A 6,955-nucleotide genomic window follows, 5' to 3' on the forward strand; every position below is an offset into this window, starting at 1 on the left:
CAGGACCCAGCGACTCCCAAAAAGAGAGCCTCAAGTAGAATTCCAACCTTTATTCCCAGTACCTGGAGTCTGCCCATATCAACAGAGACTGATAAAAACGTTACCCTGCTCAGGGTGCAAGTGTTTTTATACCCATTTTGCAGGTTTTGAAGCAAACAGCCAGCTCTCGTCTCTTTCCTAGTGGGATCTTTTCTTTCTGGCGGGGCTATTAAAGTTCGCATGATTTACCTTTCCTGAGTCTCCTTCCTCTGCACAGGATGGTGATGCCCCCCGCCCCGCCGCCACCGCTGCTGCTGCTGCTGCTGCTGCTGCCAACCACCAAAGCTTCTATTTATCCATCCTGTGTGCTGTTTGCAGCCACTTATGCAGATTAAATCTTTCAATCTCAAGCTTTATATGGGGTATATGTGCTATTTTTATTCTGATTTTACAAATGAAGAGATGGAGGCAAGTGGGATGAAATAACTTGCCAGTAAGTGACAGAGCCAGAACTCAGAACTGAGGTGGTCTGAATGGTAATCCTGCTCTTAACCATAGAGGGGGAACCCAGGCCTCCAGGGTTGGAAAGGATCATCAGTCATCATCAGCTTCAATTATCTCAAGCAAGGCATTCTAGGAAACACACACATACTGCCTCCCAAGTAGGTCAGTTTTATTATTTTGAATTATCACAAAGTGAATAGCTATTCACTTAATTTCTCTCCTATCTTCAATTCGCAGATCAACTATTTGTCTTAGAGTAAACCACTTCTGTGATGGGACCTTAAAAACATCTTCAACTTAGAGTTCATGCACTTCATTTCGGATTGTTTCAAACACAGACCATACCCAGCTCTTTTCCTCTCCTCTCCATTCATTGCCTTCAATTACTCCCCTCCTTCCCTAGAAACCTTGGCCCAACCTCTTCCTCGGGGCTTCTGAAAGTAGGTCACCAAAGGCTGAATTGTGCGTCTGCCACGCTTGAAGCAGGTTTGCTGTAATCAGCATTCCTATACTACTTTCCTAGAACTACACTAACAAATTACCACAAATCAGGCGACTAGTTAAACAACAGAAATTTATTTGTTGGCAGGCTGTGACTCCTCTGAAGGCTGTAGTGGAGAACCCCCCTCTGCCTCTTCCTGGCTCCCTGCAATCCTTGACAGTCCTTGGCTTGCAGCAGTATCACTCCAGATCTGTTCCATGGCCTTCTTTCCTGAATTTCTCCTGTCTCAAAATTTCTCTCCTTTTTATTTTGTTTTTATAGTTGGGCACAACATCTTTTTTTACTGTTTTATTTTTACGTGGTGCTGAGGATTGAACTTGGAGTCCCACACATGCCAGGCGAGTGCTCTACCACTGAGCTATGGCCCCAGCCCCCAAATTTCTCTCTTCTTTAAGGATACCAGTCATTGGATTTAGGGCCCATCCTAAACATGACCTCATCTTAACTTGATCATATCTGCAGTAAAATCACATTAGCAGGCTCCAGGTAGATGTGAATTTTGGGGGAACACTAATACGGATCAACCCTAAAAGTCATTGTTAATGAAAATACATTGCCTGAACTGAGGATGCAAAGAGGTATAAATCACAACCCCTGCCTTCAAGGAAACTCCAGTTGCAGAGGTAGGCCTTGTTCAGAATATAAATAACTCAGAAGATGCTTAGAGCCAATGGACTAAGGCCAAATGACAATCTATGGGCCAAAAGGCAGCAGTGCTTGAGGAATTCAGCCAACAGAACAGTCATTGGGGATGCCACTAGGGGGCTTCTCTAAGGTGGGGGTGAACAAAGTACAGGGGGAAGGGGGAGAAAGTAAGAAAAGTAAGGGGGAAGGGGGAGAAAGTAAGAAAAGCAAAGATAAGCAAGAAGGGTTATTAAAAGCACCGCTCTAAGGGGGAATGTGCGTCTGGCAGAATCTTACTTCTGAAGTTTCATGCCGAAATGAGAGGTCAAAGGAATGTAAATATCTACCATACCAAGCACGAGAGCATGATGAATTACTTTTATGTGATAATATTATGCTATAAAGTAATCAGCATGCTTTAAAGTTCCCTCAGGTCTGAGAGTGTAGCTTAGTGGTAGAGCACTTGCACAGCATGTGTGTGGCCCTGGGCTGGATCCCCAAAACCACAAAAAGTAGAAAATAAAGTGCTCTCTCCTTTTGGTAACTTTAATATTATCAGAGAAAGGAACATCATATCTTCTAATCATGGATCCAAAAGCTCAAAGGGATCATGTAACTTGTCCAGATCAGAGAACAAATCAGTTGTACAGCTAGTTTGAAACACACTGCTCTGGATATTCCTTGTTCAGAAATTTCCCCTACCATGATGTTATCTTCTGGGTGGGCCTTCCAGTCCTGACTGTAAAATGTTTTTAATGCAGAGAAAGCATTCGAAGAAAAGGGATTGCTACAAGAAATGGAAAGCCTCCCTAAAAGTGATAGAGGAGTCCCAAACTAGAAATGTGAAAAACCTTCCCTAGATGACCTGAACTGGTTTCACCAAACCTTCTGAGAATTTTTCAGTATATTGAAGACTCTTCTTTTATCCTTAAGAGATTTCATAGGATCCAGTGGCCTTCTGCAGAACTTTTAAGAAACAGGGGTGATTACCTTTAAGAAATAGGGGTGAAGGCCCACAAAGACATTGGTAAGAAGTAGGGGAAGACAAAAGAAAGGAAATTACATCACAGGATGGTAAGCCAGCAGAAATTGGTACTCAGAGTTCAGTACCTGATCTCACCAGAATGGAGTCACTCTCCAGATGACCAGTCTTGGCATATCTTGAAGACTTTCTGATAAGAATTGGCTATAACTGGAGGCAAGTAGAAAGTCTAGCCTTGGGGCTGAGTATCTCATTGTTTTCCTGGATTTTCTTTTTCTTAGCAAGCAGGTAACTTGCTGGATCCTTTGTTGGCCGAGTCTTTAGAGATGCTTATATTTAAGGTTGAAATGTGTTTTAGTATGAGTCACTGAGTTCTTGCTTGTGCAAAGCACTACACTGGTTGCTATGGGAGAATACAAAAATATAAGACAGACCCTGACCTTAAGAAAATCCCATCTAATTTAGGAGACATGAGCCATATAGAATAAAATTATATAAGTATGGTTGCAATGGAATTTGTAAGCAGTTTTTTTCTTTCTTTTTTTTTTTTTAATCACCCAGTTCTCCGTTCAGATGCAGCTTCTCAGAACTAGACCTCCCTGGCTACCCTTTTAAAAATAACCCCCATACCCATCACTTTTTGGGCTTATTTTGCCATAGGGTTTTGTTTGTTTGTTTATTTGTTTGTTTGCTGTGCTGGGGATCAAAAGGCCTCACACTTCTTAGGCAAGTGCTCTACCACTACACTATATCTTCAGCCCATGTTGTACAGTCTTGATGACACAGTAGATCAAAGTAAGCTTGGCCTGAAGAGGCCTCTGTGAATTGAATCCTTAGGTAAAAAAAAGAACTGCAACCTAAGTAAGTATGTAAACAAACTGGGAATTTGCCTTTGTAATGGAAAGCTGAGTGTCAGCCAATCACAGCAGCTGAGTTTCAGTCAATCATAGGCAGCCAGCTGTTGAACCTTGTTCAAATAAGGCCAATGCCAAGTTTGTGACCAATCCAGCTGTACCTCACTTTTGTTTTCTGTATGTCACTTCCATTTCTTTAGTTGTAAATATCACCAGCACATGTGGTAGGCTGGGGTGTACTGAATCATTTTTGGTCTGGACTAGCAAAAGCCTAGTAAGATCTGTAAAACTATATTTGTTATTTATAAGTGTCATTCAGTACTTGCACAATCTGAAATTAAATTTCTTGTTTTCTCCTAGACATTATATCCTCAACATGAGGATATAATGAAAGTTCAACATGAACTTTGTAGTCCTAGCACCTAAAATAATATAGGGCACACATTGTGCTCATTATTTATTAAATAAATAAATTAATCTTAATCAACTGAAAATGAATTGACTTGTATTATTGATTTCATAGAACTAGAAAATAGAATAGTGGTCACTGGAGAATAGGAAGGGTAGGGGAAGAAGAAATAGAGAGGGATTGGGAAATAGTGAAAAACAGATAAGAGAAATAAGTTCTAGTGTGTACAGCACAGGAGGGTCACTATAATTTGCAATGATTTAGTGTATATTTCATAAAGAACTAGAATACAGGAGAGTGTGAAGGTTCCCAACAAAATTATAAAGCCTTAAGGAGATGGAAACACTAATTATTCTGATTTGATGATTAAACAGCATCTTCCTATTCTCCATAAATATGTACAATTTTTAAAATTTTATAAAGGAAAATAAATAACTTGATTAATGCAATGTTTCTCACATTTGCCTGTTAGACTCACCTAAGAATCTGTCAAAAAATTTTGCAAGAAGATCGGATTCAGTAAACGTTGAGTGGAGCTCAGGAATCTATTTTTAAGAAGCATAGGTAATTCTTTTAATGAGACAGTTTGGGAAACAGAAATAACTCAGTGATTGATTCAGGAGAGGAAAGTAGAGTGATAAAAGCAGACCACAGAAGTCAGTGGCTACTCACTGGAGTCATCTGGCATCCAGACCCGTGAAATTAGAATCTCTGGGGGTGGCCCTCAGCTTGGGGCAGAGTTTTAAAGCTCATCAGGTGATTCTAGCATGGAGGCAAGGAAGAAACCCCCTTAAGATCTGCAGGAATATTTTATAAGAACTCTGAACATATTGCCATGTTTTGCTCTAGTGGCTTTCAGCTTCTTGTGTCCTATGGTTGAATCCTTGAGCTCCACTCTGGAAGGACACATACAGTAACTTATACTATAACCCAATTTGGAGACAACTCTAATACTTCTATCTATTGTGAAAAAAAAGGTCATTTAAAAACAATAACTAAATGTAATCTCCTGCTTTTTATGGCCATAGAATATTCACCTAGAAGAATATTTTGATGGTGAGAAAGCCAAGCCCCTCTGGGCACTTCCTAGATGGGCAAGAGCAAGACAGAGAGAGTTAAAACAATAAGCTTATAATAGAATGGGAGGAAATGGGAAATTCTGGATTTCTCTTCCAGGCCTGGAGAAAGGTGACTCATAGTCCAGGAAAGCCAACCTGGCTACATATTATAATCATCTAGGGAATTTAAGAAACTAATAATGCCCAGACTCATTCTTGAAGATTCTGCTGTGTGTGTGTGTGTGTGTGTGTGTGTTTTCAATGCAGCAGGGTTATTAATCAGAAGTTGAGAAAGGGGAATTTGGACACATAACCCCAAATAATTCTCTTATCTGCTATCATTTATTGAGCAATCACTTTATAACAGCCATATGGATGCCTGATTGTACAGATTATCTTATTTAATTCTCACAAAAATCTTAGGAGTCCACCAGTAGACCCAGGGAGGATTACGAGGATTATGAGGTTCCATAGCTAGTGAGTGGTGGAGCCCAGATGTCAGCCTAGAGTAGTACTTACAGGCCTATCCAATCCTGCTTGCTGAACCCCAGGTAAGAACATCAAGGAGAAACTTCCTGTGGTAGAAGTTGTGTTTAGTGTTTTCATTTGCTGTGCTGTGCTATAACTCTTTCCCCTTTACCAGCTAGCCAGCTGTCAGTAAAGCCTGCTCCACACAGCTGGGGTAGGGGAGGGTTTTGGGAAAACAACCAGGTTGGGGGAGATGAGCATGGGGCAGAGGGGTGTGGGAGGTTTCAGCACTAGTGACTGAGAGCAATGTTCAGGATCCAAGCTGGTCGGCAGACTGATGGAAAGTTCCATAGAAGAGCAGATACAGTGGGGAATGTGAGTACCTCCTTGGAAAATGTACCACATTGGCTGCTAGATTTCACCCTATATATAGGCAAGAGGCTCAAACCATCTTTCTTGGATTCTAAAGGGAAAGAAGTTCCACAATTCTAGATTTTAGGGGCTCCTTGGGCTTCATTGTTACACAGCAAGTCATTTGTGGCACAGAGCTGGGCTCTTCCAAATTTGACTGTTTATCTTTTATTTATCCATTATTTTTTTTTGTGGGGATGGGGACGACAAGGACCAATTCTTGAACCTCTTCATTTCCATCATCTATTCTTTTGGGACCATTTTACACACACACACACACACACACACACACACACACACACACACACGGTTTGGGTTCATTCTGTTGAATCATTTCATGAAGAATACCGTGTAGGCAATAATAAAGAACAACAAAAGCTATGTGGAGGGGAATTTAGGTGAATGGTGATGCTTACCCTCCAGCTAGGCAACTCACCTTACCACTTCCTTGTCTCTAGCTTTAAAAGACAAGACCTGACTTCATATTTCAGTCCAAATTGTCACGTTATGGGATTCTAAGGTGTTTTGTGAACAGCTAAAAACAAACATTACTTTTACCATCTAGAAGCATACTACTGACATTACAACTTCATATGTTTGCATCTACTGCCTTAAAGCCCATGGCAAAGTAGCCTACTTCAAAGAATATGAACTTACAAATATGTCCAAGGCGTTTAAAATCCTGTGTGAAATCTGAACTTGGGGATTAAATTAATGCTGAAGAAAGTTGACTTGACATGGTCTCAAATTTTGTTCCTTTTATTTAGGTGAAAGAATTTAGGGACATCAGAACATTATGCTGAAATTTCAACAGAAACAAACCACATTTCATGGCTTTTACATGTTTAAGAAAGATACATGTAGGCTAGGGATGTAGCTCAGTGTTACAGCTCTTACCTAGCATGCACGGATCTTGGATTCAATTCCCAGTACTACAAAAAAAAAAAAAAAATGTTTCCTTCTGCAAAATATTTCAACAAACATGAGATGAGGAAACAACAGGAGGTGGAAGTTATGTAGTTATATGCCGTTAGCCCTCAGTGAAAGGAAAGTGACCACAACACTTGGAGTGACCAAGAGATCTTTATTGCAGCAGTGAGAAAGATGAGGGGAAAGAGAGAGAGAGAGAGAGAGAGAGAGAGAGAGAGAGAGAGAGAGAGAGAG

The sequence above is a fragment of the Callospermophilus lateralis genome, chromosome 5, assembly GCF_048772815.1.
Source record: "Callospermophilus lateralis isolate mCalLat2 chromosome 5, mCalLat2.hap1, whole genome shotgun sequence".
In the NCBI taxonomy this organism is placed as follows: domain Eukaryota; kingdom Metazoa; phylum Chordata; class Mammalia; order Rodentia; family Sciuridae; genus Callospermophilus; species Callospermophilus lateralis.